This window comes from Ovis canadensis, chromosome 4 (genome assembly GCF_042477335.2).
Source record: "Ovis canadensis isolate MfBH-ARS-UI-01 breed Bighorn chromosome 4, ARS-UI_OviCan_v2, whole genome shotgun sequence".
NCBI lineage: Eukaryota > Metazoa > Chordata > Mammalia > Artiodactyla > Bovidae > Ovis > Ovis canadensis.
In genome coordinates this window covers 49,402,250-49,422,430 of record NC_091248.1, presented here as the reverse complement: position 1 = coordinate 49,422,430, position 20,181 = coordinate 49,402,250, and the positions used below count along the sequence as shown (strand labels likewise).

General features: G+C 38.9%; 1 long non-coding RNA gene across 1 annotated transcript in view; it reads left to right on the top strand.

The window, feature by feature from the left end:
* The window catches only part of LOC138438787 (uncharacterized), a 36,669-nt gene extending 27,151 nt beyond the window's left edge, over positions 1 to 9,518 (top strand). The window contains exon 4 of the long non-coding RNA XR_011256467.1: positions 7,987 to 9,518. This is a non-coding gene — a long non-coding RNA (uncharacterized lncRNA). The remainder of the gene's footprint in view (positions 1 to 7,986) is intronic.
* The last annotated feature ends 10,663 nt before the right edge of the window (positions 9,519 to 20,181 follow it).

Below are 20,181 nucleotides of genomic sequence, written 5' to 3'. Positions count from 1 at the left end.
AATAACATAAGGGCCCTTTCACCAAGGGGCTAGGAAATCATGTTTCCAATCTTTGACCCATACTTGGTCACCAAGCGTAAACTCATGAATCTGTTCCCCGAGGGGGAATGGCACCCTTTTCTTGTACAAACTTAGTTACCCGATTTATTACCTTACCCAGTTCCATCTGCTGTGATATCCTATTCCCCCTTACCTGAGGCAAATTTGTTGACACCTGTTTTATTATGGGAGGGGGCCTCCCATTCACAATTTCATATGGAGAATAGCCCTGGGACTGTGGGGTCATCCTGAGTCTGAGCAGAGCCGTCGGAAGCAAGTCCACCCAGGAGCAGTCAGTCTCTATGATCCACTTGGAGAGTCTCTTTAATGTCCAGTTGGTTCATTCCACCATCTTAGAACTCTGGGCCTATATGCAGTGCGCAGTTTCCATTTGATGTTTAGAGTTTTGCTTACTTGTTGTACTAAATCAGCTACAAAAACTGGGTCATTGTCTGAATCAATGCTGGTAGGAAGTCCAAATCTGGGAACTATTTCCCTAAGCAGGCACCGGGCTACTTCTGATGCTCTTTTAGTCCAGGCAGGAAAAGCTTCTACCCATCCTGAGAACGTACATACCATGACCAGCAGGTAACAGTAATGTCGGTGAGGTTTCATTTCAGTGAAGTCCACTCCCAGGTGTTCAAAGGGCAGCATGCCTTTCTGCTAAATACCCGGAGGTTTTTGTCTGAATACCCGAGAGGCACCATTAACCTGTGAGCAGGCAGCATGGCCTAGGTGGGTCGCTCGGTGTGTTTGGCTTAGCAGAGTGTGTGCCAGCTCCTCCAGTACCAATAATTTGCCACTTGGCAATTCCCGCCATCCCTTTTCAGTCCTAATGGTCCCTTCTGCTTTGGCTAACCTGACAGTTGTTGTCCTTGTTTTATCAGGCTAGTGTCATCAGTATGTAGGACCCAACTAGGGTCTGGAACCTTGTGTCCTCCTTTAAAACAAACCCCAGATACCTTACCTCCTCCCTGCAGATCTGTGCCTTCTTCTTCAACACCCGGTAACCTGCTTCCATCAGCAGCTGGAGCAGTGCTTTTATCCCTTTCCAGCATTTTCCCTTGGTTTCGGCAGCCAGCAGCAGGTCATCCACATATTGTAGGAGCCAACATCTATACTCTTCTGGATGGAATGAGTTCAGGTCAGAAGCCAAGGCTTTCTCAAAGATGGCTGGGGAGTTCTTAAACCCTTGTGGGGGAGTCCAGATGAGCTATTACTTGGTGCCCCCAACTGGATCTTCCCATTCAAAGGCAAAGATCGGCTGTGACACTGGGGCGAGGTGTACACAGAAGAAGGCATCCTTGAGACCTAGCGAGTATAAACTTTAGTCCTCAGCGGGAGGAGGCTAAGTAAGGTATAAGGATTTGGAACAGTGGGGTGTAAAGTCACAGTAGCCTGGTTGACTAGCCTGAGATCCTGTACAGGCCTATAGTCCTGTTCTTCCTTTTTGACTGGCAGGATCAGCGTATTCCAAGCTGACTGGCACTCTACTAGAATGCCCGTTTGTTTCACTCTATTGATGTGGGGCAGTATGCTGGGCCAGGCCTCTATCGGTAGCAGGTATTGGTGCTTTCTAACCAGGATGGTGCCTGGTTTGAGTTCTATTATCACTGGGGCTTAATGTCCAGCCAGCCTGGTGGGAAGGGGGGTTTGTCTTTCACCCAGATCTCAGGGAATAATTGAGTTAGCTCTCTCTCATGCTCTTCCAGCCCACCCGGTTCTGCCTTCGGAGGCTCATGCAACCTCCACTCATCTTGGGGTGGTATTGAGAGAGAGAGCAAATAAGTCATAGTGTCCATCCGGAAGGTGGGCCTCTCCTCAGGGGGAAAGTCACTTGTGCTCCTAGTTTGGAGAGCAAGTCTCTTCCCAACAGGGGTACTGGGCACTCAGGAATGTAGAGGCATTCATGAATCACTTGGTGCCCCCCCCCCCATCTGACATTTTCTGGGCTGGCAAAACAATTTAATCATGTCTTCTCCTGATACCCCAGTTACAGCGATAGTCTTTTCGGACAGTGGTGCCACAGGTTTTGTTACTACCAACAATTCTGCTCCTGTATCCACCATGAAGTCAGTGTTTTGGTCCCCCACTTTTAAGGTTACCATGGGCTCTCAGGGACCTGATATCTCTGAGCCCCGGCAGCCCTATTTAATTTCCAAGTCAGCAAGCCCCACAACTGCGGGAGCTTCCTCTTCCTTCCTTGCCTTAGGGCATTCATTCTTCCAGTGGCCAAAAGCTCAGCACCAGGCACACTGGTTTGGCTATAACTGCCCAGGGCCTCTGTTGGGATGGGTTGAAGGACTGTCCTGTAGCTGGGGCAGAGGAGGTTTTCCGGAGGGCCCGAGATAGACTTCCCAAAGCAGCAGCTCACATTGCAAATCTCTTGTCTGTTCTCTTTCGTTCCCTCTGGCTCTCTGGCAGAGCGCAGTCTCTGCTTAATTCCAACAGCTCCCTCCCCTTCTTGTCAGTACTCACTGGGAGAGATGGGTATAGCTTGGGCGGTTAGGCTGGAGCCGGATCCTGGAAGTGCTGGCCAGAGGTTTCTGTCACTGGGATCAGAGCCTGCCGAGGTGGCGGCTTTATGACCTCGGGAAGAGCTGGCAGAGGAGCAGTGGTTGCTGCAGGACTTCACCTGGCCCTGGATTGGGCATTAAGGCGGCCTCCAGTCCTGGTGGAGCAATGAGGCAGGAGCATCATTATCCAGTATGGAGGAGGGGTCAGGTCGACCCATCCAAATCCTGTAGAATTTCCTTTTTTATAATCAGTCAATTTTTGTGCCATTAATATCTTCCCCTTTCCTTTCTGGATACAGAACCTTGTCCAAGTAGGAGCTGCTGCTAAGTCACTTCAGTTGTGTCCGACTCTGTGCGACCCCATCGATGGCAGCCCACCAGGCTCCCCCGTCCCTGGGATCCTCCAGGCAAGAACACTGGAGTGGGTTGCCATTTCCTTCTCCAATGCATGAAAGTGAAAAGTGAAAGTGAAGTTGCTCAGTCGTGTCCGACTCTTAGCGACCCCATGGACTGCAGCCCACCGGGCTCCTCCATCCATGGGATTTTCCAGGCAAGAGTACTGGAGTGGGGTGCCATTGCCTTCTCTGTCCAAGTAGGAGGGTCTTGAGCTGACCCTAGCCGTGAGTCAATATATGGATATTGATCCAGGTGTCCCGGCTCTCCTACTCTATAGACTGCTTCCACTATTCTTAAGTTCATGGTGTTCTCTGGTGGCCATCCTACTCCCACAGGGGGCCATTCAACCTCACAGAGTATGTGGAGGTGGTTAGGCTTCATCTTCACCTCATAGTCTCCTCCTAATCCCTTCTTAAAATTTTTAATCATGCACTCCAATACAGTTGCCTTGGATTCACTTCCTCCCATCTTGCTTACCTTCTCTGACCTTCAACTTTTCTTTTTTGTTCTGTCTACGAAGTTCTCAGTACCTTATGTACTTATGTACATATGTACTTATGTACTTATCAGTACCTTATGTACTGATATTTCCACTCAATGACACTTACATTGCCATTCTGCCTCCTGCCTAATTGGGGTGAGAAGAGCCTTACCTGCCAGATCTCAGAGGGAGAAGGGGGATCAATGTGCCTTCGCCTGCCGGTCAGCACAGCTGAACCAGAAACCAGGTGGTCCAAGACTGTTTCTCCCTTAAAGTCCGTTCTGCCTTGGTGGGCTTGATCAGGTGCAGATGAAAACACAGATGGGTTAAATATACCATGTCCCTGGCTATCTCTGGGAAAGCCAATTCATATTCACTTATGTATCCCCTTCCTTCTAGCCTAACAGTTCCAAGGGGGTCAAGAATTTCACAGCAGATGGGACACCTCCTGGGGGAGGGCAGAATACGAGCATACAAGGACCAGTTTCCTATCCTAAAAATACCCTGGCTATCACTGGTAATAATTTTCCCTGAGACGGTGTGGACACACCTCCTAAATGACCTTCACAAATTTCCTTCCTAAACCATAGCACGCTCATCGACCTGTGTACCAAGCAATCGCTGCTGCCTGCTTATTCCAGGCCCCTTTGGGTCCGTGCCCCTTCTAGTCCCTCCCAGGGGGATGATCAGGCCCCGTCTTCCACCCTGCCAGGTGGGTTCCTCCTCACCTGAGCGCTCAGTTCCCTTGCTGCCTCACTACCTGCCAAAGCAAAGAAACCAGGCTTTGAAAGGCTGAATTCTTCCAGAGGGGTGAGGTGTCTTCCCCCCTCGAGGAGATTCAAGCCGCAAAGCCTCAGGGTGGCCTCAAATGAGACCTGTCTCCTCAAAGTGAGGAGTTTCCCAGCCAATGCACCAAATGTAGCCACGCGTTCCGGGAAACAAACTCACTCAGAAGGACAATGCAGATAGTGGAGTGCAGTTTATTACACTGGAGAACCCAAGGCAGAGTCTCCTCTTAGCCAAGGACCCCGGCCAGCATTTGTGAAAATCTTTTATACCCCATGTGTACGTGTCTGAACCCACCACTCCAAATTCCTTGAGACTTACATAAACCAAGAAAAATACAATCCCAATAACCCCATGATTCACATGCTATGTGCTCATGTGCTGAAACAGTCAAACAATTAGCCAATACTCAATAAACCTGAGGTTACACTCCGATAGATACAGAAAAATTTATGGCCTGTCTGGAGGAAGAGGTGATTAGTGTATGTTTTCTCTTAGGCGATGAGTAACCTAGATACAATCTTCAAGGTTCCCTGGTCTGGAGGGGGTCTTATCCTTCTGTTGTTGTTTTCATAGGCACTAAACACAGAGTTCAGAGTCCATTGGAAAGGTGGCTGAGCATGATCAGCATGAACAGGCCTAAGATGGAGTCCAGGTCCTATGAATTCCTTCTTCAGTATCTCTCCTTGCTATTCTTTGGAACTCTGCTTTCAGATGGGTATAACTTTCTTTTTCCCCTTTGCCTTTAGCTTCTCTTCTTTTCTCAGTTATTTTTAAGGCCTCCTCAGACAACCATTTTACCTTTCTGTATTTCTATTTCTTGACAATGGTCTTGATCACTGCCTCCTGTACAACGTCATGAACCTCCATCCATAGTTCTTCAGGCACTGTATCAGATCTAATCCGTTGAATCTATTTGTCACTTCCACTGTATAATGGTAAGGAATTTGATTTAGGTCATACCTGAATGGCCTCGTGGTTTTCTCTACTTTTTTTAATTGAAGTCTGTATTTTGCTATAAGGAGTTAATTATCTGAGCCACCGTCAGCTTCCAGTCTCCCTGAGAGCTCAGTTCTTAAAGAATCTGCCTGCAATTCAGGAGACTCCATTTCGATTCCTAGGTCAGGAAGATCTCCTGGAGAAAGGATATGCTACCCACTCCAGTATTCTTGTGCTTCCCTTGTGGCACAACTGGTAAGGATCTGCCTACAATGTGGGAAACCTGGGTTCTATCCATGGGTTGGGAAGATCTTCTGGAAATGGGAAAATCTGCTCCAGTATTTTGGCCTGGAGAATTCCATGGACTATAAAGTCCATGGGGTCACAAAGTAAGCGACTTTCATTTTCACTTCAGCTCCCAGTTTTGTTTTTGCTGACTGTATAGAGCTTCTCCATCTTTGACTGAAAAGCATATAATCAATCTAATTTCAGTTTTTTCCATCCGGTGATGTCCATGTGTAGTCTTTTCATGTGTTCTTGAAAGAGGGTGTTTACTATGACCATTAATTAGTTCTCTTCCCAAAACCCTGTTAGCCTTTGCCCTGCTAATATGTTTATGAACATACTTTATATATATATAGGAAATAATTTGTGAAAAAGATTCATGTCTCATTTATCTATGTATCCTTTGTCCACTGTCCTGTAAATAACAAAGAAGAAAAAAAATTGTCTTTTTTTTTAAGAAATCTAGATATTAGCTCTTTCAGTAATAATTTAAATACTTTGAGATCTGATCAGTTTAATTTCCTGTGTGCCTAAGTAGTACATGTGGGTAGCCTGATTTAACTACTTTGTAATATGTCACTTGTGTTGAACTAAAGACAAGACATAATTACATCATTTTGTAAATTAAGTAAAATGATATTAGAAGAATAAAATGACAAAAACAAAGTTACTTCAAGAAATTAACCAGGAAAAATTTACTAAGCATGATATGGTCTGAGTCAGTTATGGATGTAAATCTAAAAAGTTGAACACAAAAGAAAAGGACAAAAAAAGTACCAGCCATCGCAAAGCAGGGAGTTTTAAATGTTTAAAGACTATTTAAATGAAGAAAAGGATAAACTTAAGAGAGCTTTTTGGCCCCAGGACGAAGCTTGGAGCTTGCTGTGTCTGCCTTGTGCCCTACAGGAAGAAAAGCTTTTTTTCTGCCTGGATCACTTGCATAATTAAGCCATAGCTGAAGGAGAAAGGGTCTGTAGAAAAGAGCAGGGTTGGAGGGCTGACCTTGGGTTACATTAATAGTCAGAAATTAGAGAGAAACAGAGACTGAAATGGAGCGACATGAGAAGTCTGGGAAGCTCTGAGAGGGATCTTGCCCAAGAGGGAGAGGGCTGCTTTAAGAAAGAAAAGCTTTTCAGATGCTCCAGAATGCTCAAGGGTGTCTAAGACTGGTAAACAACCATCAGTTTTGGTAAGGAAGAATGTGTTGGTGATCTTGTAGAAAATAAATTTTGGTGAAATTGTAGTACATGCCTCTGTGCATGCTCAGTCAGCAGAGGCCAAACTGGAGATAGTTCAGAAGAAACTGAGGGAAAAAATTGAAAACATGTACCTCTAGCACTTGCTGGAGAAGAATGTGAGGACAATGGAGGTATTTTTGTTTTTGTTTTTTAAGACAGGAGGGAGAGAGGAAGAGGAAAAGTTTCAATAAGAAAGAGATATTTCATTTTGTAAAGAGATTTTTGTATTTTTTTAATGTAAACAATTACCCTGAGGATGATATGGAGAAATCTTGGTTTGAGATTATTAAGTTACTGACTCAGAGTATGATAATTAGAGGTAAAGTAATATATAAATTAATTATCTTAATAACTTGACATCTTGCTGCTCTGGTTAAAAAAAAACTTCCTATCAAAATTTTAACTTTTAATAAGATGAGTGCCCATTAATGGAAAAGTCACACTTGCACATTATGTGATTTTTTCTTTAAAGTACTTGGTTTCTGTGGCTTAGTCTGTTTTAAAAAATTCACTGAAGGTTGTAACACACTGATTTTTTTTAAACTTTAAAATTTTTTAAGAATTTTTTTCCTCTGAGTCACTATGAACTATATAATCTCCTTCCCTTAAGTTATATTAGATAAAACTACATAATAAAGTATGCTGACACATATGAGTTCACTCAAAGACATGTACCATTTCCTGTTCCTTATGAATATCATATGCCAAATAGCTATTCTACTGACCTCCAAACTGTATATACAGAGCAGGTCTGTTCCACTAACAACCTAAAAAATGTAGTAATTCATTATAACACCATTCTTATTGTGCCAAAAGTTTATTACTACCACCTACAACCATAAATGAAGTAATTATATACATATCTACCTTCAGTTGTCATTCTTTAAATACATTACAGCATTCACATACTTATGCTTTCAGGATTATTCACATTTCATTAGGGCATTCAAGTCTTGCCAAAGTCTTCAACTCTTAGGGAACACTGTGGGAGATTAAAATTGGGATGAAACTAGGAAGCTTCTAGTGCTTTTGTATGCTTAAAACTACATTTTCTGCCAGGGTCTGAACTATTTAACCATCATTGTTGGGTTATGAATCTATCTGAAACATTCTGCCTATAACTTAAATGAAGAATGGAATCACCCAGGCTTTCTAATGTTAATATTTTCTAAAAGAGTACAAATCATTATTTTAGCAAAAGTTAACATGAATGGAAAGATACAAGTATATCAAAACCTGTGCTGCTATTAAGACTAACATTTTTGTCACATACTTAAATGTAAACCTCAAACGCCTCTGTTCCCAGACCGTGCCTCACTACCATTTCTCTGTGGATAATGCATGGGTGGAAGGACAAGTGTACATCATGATGACGTTGATGGATCGACTGCGTATCAACACCCAAGTGATAACACAGAAACGAAGAAGGAAAAAGCAGATATCAGAACAAGCCTTACAAGAGACTCCTTGCCTAGCCTATACCTTCTTAGAGACACGTTCAGACCAAGAAAGGTGTTGATTAGTTATACACAGTCAAGTAGGAAAGCTCACTGAGTGCCATTGAATTAAGGTTTTAAGAACCAAGGGAGGACCACTCTGTCTCTCTTCCAGGCTGTAGCATTCGTAGAATGAATACAGGAAGCATTAAAGGTAACAAAGACTAAAGAGTAATTTAGTGACAGGGTTAGGTTGATAGAGTTAATACAAGATGTCACAGCAATTGTAATTAAAAAGGAAACGTCATCCTATGGTCTAAGATATCCAATAAAGGAAAGCTGATGTTTTTAAGTTAATATAATTCCAAACATGCAGAACAATTTCAAAGCATATTTCAAAGAATTCTAATATGTAATTACTATATTATTTACTTTTCACTATTTTTTAATATTTGCTTTATTTCTAGCTATGTCATTTTTCTTAACCATATGAGAGCAATAGAAATCATATTTCCTACCCAATAGTTTAGTATCTATTTCCAAGGAACAGAGATTAATCTTTTTTAAAGTGAAATTTCCAAAATTAGGTAAATTATTATTGGTTCTCTTAGCTAACTGAAAGCCTGTATCTAAATTTCATTCATCATCTAATCTCTATATGGCTTTTTCCCCTCAGCCCAAATTGAGTCAGTGATCACGCATTGTATTTAGTAGAAATGTTTCTATGTTTTCCTTTATTCCTCAGCTTTTCTTTGTCTCTCATGATTCTGAAAGAGTGCAGGGCATTACATTCATAAAATATCCCTCAGTTTAGGTTAGCTACTTCTTCATGATCTGGTTCATTTTGTATCTGTCTAGCAAAATGATAAGAGTGATTGTGTGTCCTCAGTATATCACAGCAGTAATCACACAGTATCAATTTGCACCATTACTCACAATATTAATTTTAACTACATCATTAAAATGGAATCCACTATGTTATTACACAAGACAGTTACTATTTTTCTCTTTGCAGTTAATGTTTGTGATGAACTACTTGAATGCTGTGTCATATATTTTTTTCAGCAAACATGATCCCAGTTGTTTAATCATCTACTAATCCTTCTTGTCTGAATCAGTTATTGCCATCATTATTGTGGAATAGTGATTTTTTTTCTCCTCCAAGAACTGACATACTTTTTCTTGTTTAAATATAAAAAGTGAATTAATAAACATTTACACTGAAATCAGGAGTAGCTAGAAACATTTTATTTAGCCTTTATTTTTAACAGTTATGAAATATTTTTCCAGCATATTAAGACATGATACAGGAATAAGTGACCTATTAGGATGGTGGGGAGATAATATCATCACTATTTCTGGTCCATTGTGCATAGCATAATAAAAAAAAGGTAATGATAAAGAATTTGAGAATTCTTATTTTTAATGCAATGGTATGAAAATGTAGCTAGATGCAATTAAAATGTACAGAAGTCAATGGCTGATTAATTTACACCCCAAGTAATCATGATTAGTTTTTAATAAAATAAATAAAACAACATATACCCATAATAATAAGAGTAATTTCACATAGATTAGAAAATAAATTAATAGTCCCATCCATGTATATATTATTTTAATAAGAATAAAATTATAAAACTTGATACTAAAGGATTTATTTGAAAAAACAAGAAATATATGTATATTTTTGAAATTTTATTTGAGAGAAGAGCTAAAATTTTTAAAGCCAGACTCCTCTGTCCATGGCATTTCCCAGAAAGAATACTGGAGTGGAATGCCATTTTCTCCTCCAGGGGCTCTTCCTGACTCAAGGATCACACCCGTGTCTCCTGCATTGGCAGGCATGTTTTTTACCACTGAGCAACCAGGGAAGACTACCTGGACCACTATTTATAGGAGAGGATGTGACTCTTGCTACTAAACATTATAATAAAAATTAGCATAAAGAGCTGCTTGCATAAGAGTAGGCAAAGGGAAAGCACAGATATCACAGGGTCTCTATTTTAAATAAAAGTATTATCTAATAATTCAAAAATCATTATGAGTGCATTATACATTAATTATTACACATTACTGTGAAAATTGGACAGTGATATTTTGGAGGAAAGCAGGATAACTTCTCACATTGTATCACAAAGAGTTTTCTTTTTTTAAGTGGCCTAATTAAGAATGGCTGACATATATTGAGGATATTATATACTGTATAGATTATGTACTATTCATGTCCATGATAGTTTTTATTTTGTACAATGCTGACACATACACCAGTCTTCTTTAGTATTGGGTAGGCCAGAAAGTTTATTCAGGTTTCTCCATACCATATTATGAAACTCAAACAAACTTTTAGGCCAACCCAATATATTACTCTTTGTGGAACACATTAGAAGACATATGCTCTGCATTTTCTAAATGAGAAAGCTTAAGATATGGTTCATAGCTCATGTGTCCAGTTTCTGGGGAGATGAGCTTGATATTAAATCCTAAAATTCTTAATTTTATACAAGTTAAATCTTGCTGCATTTGTGCACTACTTGTGTATAGTATAAGAAAAGCCCTCTACACCCCATAATTCTAAGAAGGAAATTATTTTCTAGACCATTGAACTATTTTAAGATAGAATAGATACAACTATTTCACAGAGAAGAATAACTGCCACTTAAATATTATAATTACTTTAATTATGTTTCAGATATATCTATTTGTAATTTTTAAATGAAGAACTCATTAAAATAAAAATAATAGTAAAGAGGTTTATTAAAATTATACATAGGAAGGAATCCTAATTTATAATATAAATCAGTATTAAATATTTACATATACTAGTGTAATATAGTTACATAAAGCCTATTAAAAACAAACTACATATTTTTCTCTTAGAAAGGAACAATTTATTATCAAAAAAAAAGTGACAGTCAAGGTAGGAACTGTAGTTTAGTAAATACATGAAAAAATTTTAATGAACTAATTTTTTAAAATATGAAGTAAATAATAAAGGGAAAACAATAAAACCAACAAGCAGAGAAATTTGAGTAAAAATTAAAATTTTTAGAATATTTCCATTAACAATGATAAATTTGTTATATTACACAGAGTTATGCTAATAATGTGAATTCATTTTTTTATTTAGTAGACATTTATATCCTGTTACTAATTCTATTTTCAGTGTGTCTAACTTGAGGCATTCATCCAAATACTGTTTCCAATGAATGGATAATGTCTATTTTGAGAAATAGATGTTCGTCATTGTAACTAAATAAGAGGAGCTTAATTATTAGGATTTCTACAGCAATAAAAGACACAAGTATCTCAAGAGAATGAAAACAGAATGCGTAATGTAAGCAGGCTTCACAAAGGCCAGATCCATTACTTCTCAGCGATAGGTGTCAGAAAACTAGCTTCTGTGTCTGCATTTATTTCTTTTGTCCTTTTGCTCCCAATCCTCTAGTGATCTTATTCTCTACTGTACTCAGTCACCTACTACCAAATTCAAAATTTAGACTTTGGCATTACCAATAAATACTACTTTCTCTAAAAATACAATCTCACTTTTCCAATTTTCTCAAGCCCAAGAGCAGTCCCACAAATTTACATTTTCAAACTAACACCAAAAATAAGCTAAAACTTTTGATAAACATATGCAAAACAAAACTTGTTCTTCAAAGCTAGGAATATCAAGATAGTAAGACTTTAAAGACCAAAGAAAAAATCAGAGGAGGTCGCGTTTGGTATGAACACAGTTGAGAAACTGAGCTATAACTGTGAAGGCTCAAGGGGCCAATGGAACCTAAATCCATTCTAATAAGCATTGCCCTCCAAGGTTGGGAGACTGCGATATCCATACGCAACCTAAGCAGGAAACATGTGGGCTGTTCTCTTTAGGACAATGATGATTAGATAGTGATACATTAGAGTTTCACAGAAAGGTTGAGCATAGGGGAAAAAAAAGTAGAAATAAACACCTAGATCTTTTTCCTAAGAAATGAACCCTTGGAAAGATATCACATGAGTTTCAGTTTGAGTCTGCCTGATTCTGATTGGCCAAAGAATCTTCAAGCATAGTTTCACTTGGTAGTACTTCAGGTACTTGGCTGAAGCAAATGAAAAGGCAAATAATTCCTGGAAGACATAACCTTTCATGTTAAACCTGAGTTTGTGATTTTGTGTGTGTGTGTTTTTTTTTTTTAATCTTTGAAATAATCAGTAATTTTATTATGTGTTTCTTTTTCATTTTTTTAAAATTTGAAGTATGATTGTTTTACAATGTTGTGTTAGTTTCTGCTGTACAACAATGTGAGTCAGCTATATGTATACTTATACCCCTCCTACACTTGAGCCTCCCCCCCACAGTGCCGCTCCCCACACCCCCCACTTCCATCTCTCTAGGTCATTGCAGGATACCTAGCTGCATTCCTGGTACAACATCCCTAGAAAGTGCTAGCCGCCCAATTGTGTCCAGCTCTTCGTGATCCCATGGACTGTAGCCCACCAGACTCCTCTGCCCTTGGAGAGAATAACTTTCTATTCCCTTCCCCAGGAGATCTTCCCAATCCAGGGACTGAACCCAGGTCTCCTGCACTGCAGGAAGATTCTTTACCATCTGAGCCATCAGGGAAGCTCAAGAAGCTATTGTAAAAGGTCATCAAGGAGCACCAGGTAAAGAAAACCAAACACACAGGCAAAAATTACCATGACAGAGCCTAACCAGTAATAAGAAAGATAAGGAGCTTGCAAAACCATCAAAACAATTTTTAAACCAGATACTAGAAACACATATGTATATAATGTTTTTAAAGAAATAAAAGCCAGGAAATCTCTACAGAGAATAAGAAGCTATAAAATGCAGATCTAAAATAACCAAATCATGTATTATTTATAGATGCAACATAGTAAAAGTATAATAGTATTTACAGTCAAAATAGCCTTCAGCAATGCATGGCAATTGATATATGACTGAGATGATATGGCAGGTCAGCAAGAAAAGAATGATCTTTTCAAATATGCAGAAAAAAATGGATATACTTATTGAAAACTACGATAAAGAACCCTTTCCTATAAACAGAGAAAAAAATCCATTCTAGAAGGATTCCAAAACAAAGTATGGAAGGCAAAACTATAAAGCTTTAATAAAATATTATAGAGAATATCTTTATAAGTTTGATATAAAAAGTCATTGAGCAAAAGTGAAGAAAAAGACAGATAATCTTAGATGCCATAAAGGATAGGACAATTTTGTTTATATTAAATTAAACATGCATTCATCCAAGGTGAAGAATACATGAGTAGTCAGTTATGAAAATGAGATAGATGTGTAACACCTATAACTGATGAGGAAATTTTAGAATTCCTGCAAATCACTCTCTCACTCCCTCCCTACCACTGACTTCACATGCACACATACACACACATAGATCTAATAGGAAAAAGGAAATAAGTCTTGAACAAGTTATTCATGAAAGATAAACACCAAAAGGGTTATATAAGAAAAGTCACTTAGCCACATAAATAACTAGAGAAATGAAAATAGAAACTGTAAAAAAAAAAAAGAAAAAAAAATTGTAAAATAAACTACATACCCATCAGGTTATCAAAATTGGAGTGTCTGACAGTGGTAAGCAACAACTTGTGAAATGTTCAAAGAAGATAAATCCATAAAGATAGAAAGAAGACTAATGGTTGCCTGAGGATAGATGTGACAATGGAGAATGATGGCTATGAGAAATATGCATAGGTGATGAGAAACTTCTCAAAATTGTGTTGTGATGATGGTTGCACAGCTCTATAAATGTATAAATTCACAAAAAATCATTCTTTTTTTAAATTCTGGGAACAAACAAGTATGTTGTATATAATCTAAGCCTTTTTTTTTTTTAACATGAGGGCGTAACCATATTGGAGAAAAAGTTTGGCATGACTTATTAAGTAAAGAATATCAATACTCTAAAACTCATTGTTGCCAGTAATAGAATATAAATTAGAAAATATTTTGCCCATCTGCAGTAGTGTATCTGAATAAGTATTAGAGAAGTGATATTGGTCAACACTTCACTGAAAATATCCAAATTATTTAGCAAGCATCAATATAAACAAATTTCATCTGAGCTCAAGAGCACAATGTTGAAAGAAAGAAGTGAAAAGAATGCATAAAGCCTTAGTTCATATTCATTTGGTTCCATAACATGGAAAATAAAACTAAACCTTTTAAAGATACACATATCTTGTTCAGATGTACCTAGGTGGTAAGTCCAGAAAATTGCACAAGAATATAGTTTTCACAAAGAGTTATAGCAGGGAGAGAGGTTTAAAAACACTGAAAAGAAAGTGGATCATTCTGTGCTATTGTTAATATGTTAGTTTTGAGCATGTAAATGGTTCAATTCAGTTGCTCAGTTGTGTCCGACTCTGCAACCCCATGAATTGCAGCATGCCAGGCCTCCCTGTCCATCACCAACTCCCAGAGTTCATCCAAACTCATGACCATCAAGTCAGTGATGCCATCCAGCCATCTCATCCTCTGTCATCCCCTTCTCCTCCTGCCTCCAATCTCTCCCAGCATCAGAGTCTTTTCCAATGAGTCAACTGTTCTCATGAAGTGGCCAGAATATTGGAGTTTCAGCTTTAGCATCAGTCCTTCCAAAGAACACCTAGGACTGATTGCCTTTAGGATGAACTGGTTGGATCTCCTTGCAGGCCAAGGGACTTTCAAGAGTCTTCTCCAACACCACAGTTCAAAAGCATCAATTCTTCGGCGCTCAGCCTTCTTCACAGTCCAACTCTCACATCCATACATGACCACTGGAAAAACCATAGCCTTGACTAGATGGACCTTTGTTGGCAAAGCAATATCTCTGCTTTTTTAATATGCTACCCAGGTTGGTCATAACCTTCCTTCCAAGGAGCAAGTGTCTTTCAATTTTATGGCTGCAATCACCATATGCAGTGATTTTGGAGCCCCCAAAAATAAAGTCTGACACTGTTTCCACTGTTTCCCCATCTATTTCCATTAATGGTTAATGCTTCTTATATTTTAATTATTAAATTGTGCATATAACTTTTATAATTATTAAGAAAATTCACATGATTCATCTATTTTTTCTGTATTTATTATTTTTAACAATAAAAAGAACAGTAAGAAAGCAAACATTTAGATAATGTAGATAATAGAAATGGCAGAAACTGACTTGAAAAACTTTTATAGCATTATATATATATATGTTTAAAAGTATTTAAATGTATACATATACATGACTGCCAATATATATACATATTTGTATGATTGCTAAGCTCAAGGTGACAAGTATCATCACTTTTAAATAATGTACTGCAATTCCTAGGTAATTCAAATTCAATAAAATAAAAGTAGTCAGGATTGTAAAAGAAGATCAAAAATGTTACTTTTCACAAATATGATTTCTACATAGAAATTTTGGAGAACCACTAAGTAATTAAAATTAAAATTCAATGCTACTGGTACACTTAACAGTTTATTTTAAAGAAAATGTCTGTAAACCACAAATAAAATGAAACTACAGTTTTATAAGCATAATTATATTAAAAATATCTATCTTATAAGAAACTTAACAACATTTACATATATGCTTTGTGGAGTACATACTGTGCATTAGTCATTGGGATAAATTTCATAAGTTCAGAGTAATAAAGGTCACTGTACCCATGCTAATGGAATGTTTTACATAAGGACTAGAAAATTAGAAGGCAAATTAACGATGTTATGTTTGAGAAAGGAACTTTCTAAAGGTAGAGTAGTCCCAGGTCACATCTGTTTTACTGACATAATCATAATAGTACCGCCTTTTACCCTCAATTATGTCCCAGTTTGGAGGATAAATTACATAGCCATCAAAACTACTGGACCACTAGACATAACCTTAATTCAGGTTATGGTGGGGCACTAACCCTAATTTGGAAGTTTTGGGAATGATATCACAGAGGAAGTGGTTGTCAGTACCTAGCTGGAATTGAGTTACAATTCAGGCTCATCCAAGAAAAAAAAGAATAGAGATTTGTGACACACAGAAGCAATAACACATCAATAACTCTGAAAAACAGAACATTACATTGGATAATGGAAAAAACAAATGAAAACAACTGAAGCCCAGAGTATGGATAGGAATTGTGCAAGAGAAGAAGAGGAAAGTTTTGTTTTGTTTCAGTGAAGTATAGTTGATTTACAGTGTCATGTTAGTCTCTGGTGTACAGAAAAGTGTTTCAGTTATATATATCTTTTCAAATTATTTTCTGTTATGGTTTATTACAAAGTATTGACTACAGTTCCCTGTGCTATACAGTAGGACCTTGTTGTTTACTCATTTTATATGTAGTAGTTTGCATCTGCTAATCTCAAACACTCAGTTTGTTCCTCCCCCACCACCCCTCCCCTTGACAACCACAAGTCTATTCTAACTCTGTTTCTGTTTCATAGATAAGTTAATATGTTAGTTTTGAGATTTCACATATAAGTGATATCATACGATACTTGTGTCTACGATACTTGTCTTTCTCTTTCTGACTTAATTTTGCTTTATATGATAATCTCTAGGTCTCTGTGTGTGTGTGTGTGTGTGTGTGTGTGTGTGTGTGTGTTAGTCACTCATTTGTGTCTGATTCTGCAACCCCATGAGCTGTAGCCTGCTGGGCTCCTCTGTCCATGGGACTCTCCAGGCAAGAACACTGGAGTCAGTTGCTAGGTAGTTGCAAATGGCATTATTTTATTCTTCTTTATAGCTGAGTAATATCCCATTGTGTATGTGTGTATGTACATACACACCCCATCTTCTTCACCCATTCATCTGAAAATGAAGTTAGCAATTTAAATTGTTCCCATGTCTTGGCTATTTTAAACAGTGCTTTATGAACATAGGGGTGCATGTACCTTTTTAAATTATAGTTTTGTCTGGATATATTCCCAGGAGTGGGATTACTGGATCATATGGAGCAGTGGCTGTGCAGTGCTGGAGTGGCGGCTGCAAGGCACTGGAGCAACTGTGAGGAGATACCCCACATCCAAGGACAAAGGAGAAGCCCCAGCACGGCAGTAGGAGGGACAAAATTGCATTTAGAATCAAATCCCATACTCACCAGAGACACTCAGAGGGCTCAAACAAACCTTGTACACATCAGGACCCAGAGGCCCAATGAAAACTGAGACAGAACTGTGTTTGAGTGTCTCCTATGGAAGTACAGGTCAACAGTGGACTGCCACAGAGGCAGGGGCTCTGGGTGCAGCAGACTTGGGTATGGCATAAGCCCTCTTGGAGGGGGTCGCCATTAACCCCACCATAGACCTGCCTGAACTTACACAGGACTGCAGAAATAGACCCTTGGGGGACACAAACAGAATTTTGTGTACACCAGGACCCAGGAGAAAAGAGCAGTGACCCCAAAAGAGAATGAGCCCATGAGTGTCCAGGAGTCGCCACATGGGTTGGTGGTGGACTGCTGCAGGGTTGGGGCACTGAGTGTAGCCGTGCCTGCATGGGACCTTTAGAAGGAGGTCACCATTATCATCAATACCTTCACCATAGTTTGGCCCCAAGTGCCTCTTGAGGAATCTATATGCAGGTCAGGCAGCAACAGTTAGAACTGGACATGGAACAACAGACTGGTTCCAAATAGGGAAAGGAGTACATCAAGGTTGTATACTGTCACCCTGCTTATTTAACTTCTATGCAGAGTACATCGTGAGAAACACTGGGCTGGAAGAAACACAAGCTGGAATCAAGATTGCCGGGAGAAATATCAATAACCTCAGATATGCAAATGACACCACTCTTATGGCAGAAAGTGAAGAAGAATTAAAGATCCTCTTGATGAAAGTGAAAGAAGAGAGTAAAAAAGTTGGCTTAAAGCTCAACATTCAGAAAACGAAGATCATGGCATCCAGTCCCGTCACTTCATGGGAAATAGATGGGGAAACAATGGAAACAGTGTCAGAGTTTATTTTTTGGGGCTCCAAAATCCCTGCAGATGGTGATTGCAGCCAGGAAATTGAAGGACGCTTATTTCTTTGAAGAAAAGTTATGACCAACCTAGATAGCATATTAAAAAGTAGAGACTACTTTGCCAACAAAGGTCCATCTAGTCAAGGCTATGGTCTTTCCAGTAGTCATGTATGGATTTGAGAGTTGGACTACAAAAAATGCTGAGCACCAAAGAATTGATGCTTTTGAAGTGTGGTGTTGAAGACTCTTGAGGGTCCCTTGGACAGAAAGGAGTGCCAACCAGCCAATTCTAAAGGAAATCAATCCTGAATATTCATTGGAAGGACTGATGCTGAAGCTGAAACTCCAATACTTGGCCACCTATGTGAAGAACTGACTCATTGAAAAAGACCCTGATCCTGGAAAAGATTGAAGGTGGGAGGAGAAGGGAATGACAGAGGATGAGACGGTTGGATGGCATCACTGAATCAATGGAAATGAGTTTGAGTAAACTCTTGGAATTGATGATGGACTGGGAGGCTTGGCATGCTGCAGTCCATGGGGTTGCAAAGAGTCAGAGATGACTGAGCAACTGAATGAACTGATGTCAACTCTATTCTAGTTTTCTTGAGGAACCTCCATACTGTTCTCCATAGTGGCTGCACCAATTTACATTCCCACCAAGAGTGTAGGGGGTTGGGCAAGAATATAATAGTTTTAATGGATGAAGTTGGATCAATAAGTGAGACCTGGACCACTGGAGGGCTTTGTAAGCTAGTCTAAAAAGTGTCTAAAGAGACTGCACATGTTTGCAAAGACAGGGAAGGAGCTGAAATGTAATAGCATATTGGTCTGACTTCAAAATCTACACTCCCTTTGTATATATGGCTGAAATTCTGGGGGAAACTAGCATTAGTGGAGTGTGAAGAGGAAGAGAAACAGGCCACTGATAAGAAGCATCAGGGAGAAGGAAAAAGTCAGGAGGAAATGACACCATGCAAGCTGAGGGGGTAAAGCTTTAAAAGGGAAGATGTTCCACAGTATCATGAACTCTAGAGAAGTCACATAGGATACATGGACCTGAGATTATGAATTAGGCTATTTAAGAGTGCAAGTCAAAATTATGGATGACTCATGTATTCCTTGGGGCTTCCCTGGTGGCTCAGATGGTAAAGAATCTGCCTGCAATGTGGGAGACCCAGGTTCAATTCCTGGGTCAGGAAGATCTGGAGAAGGAAATGGACAACTCACTCTGGAGTGAGTTGCCTGGAGAATTCCATGGACAAGGTCGCCTGGTGGGCTGCAGTCAGCTTATGGGGTCACAAAGAGTTCAACACAACTGAGTGACTAGCATATGTATTCCTATGTCTATTAATGCCATCCTTTCTTACACTTGACAGCTAAGGAAGAAAAGGCCAGATTCTCATTAGTTTCTTACTGTTCATATTTCTATAAACAATTGATCTTGGGGACTGTTGACTTTTCTTTTCAACTAACTCTGAAATCTGTTCATTTTTTCTTCCTTTCCTTCCTCCCTCTCCTTATAAATCAGGTTCTAATTATCTCTAACTTACACAGTCGTTTATTATTAATACAACAAACTAGTAAATATAACATAAAAGGAGATTCAGATAGAGAACAAACTAGTGGTAACCAGTGCAGAGAGGTAAAAGGCAGAGAGGCAGTATGGGGCAGGGAATTAAGAGGTACAAAGCTTAGGTGGAGAATAAGAAATGAAGATATAGCCAATATTTTATAATAACTATTTTTGTTTAGTTGCCAAGTCATGTCTGACTCTTCTGTGACCTCATAAACTGTAGCCCACCAGGCTCCTCTGTCCACGGAATTTCCCAGGCAAGAATATTGGAGTGGGTTGACATTTCCTCTTCGATATAATAACAATGAATGGAATGTAACCTTTAAAATTGTGAATCTCTATATTGTACATCTGTAACATATTGGTCATCAACTTTACTTCAATAAAAATAAAAATTATCATTTTACCTGCTTAGAAGAAATTAATGAAAAATGTACACAGTTATATTGTCATTCTATATCAAGTTGAGAAAGCATAGCCTTTCAGAGACAATTCTAGGAAAAAATCACAGATCTGACATCAAAAGACCA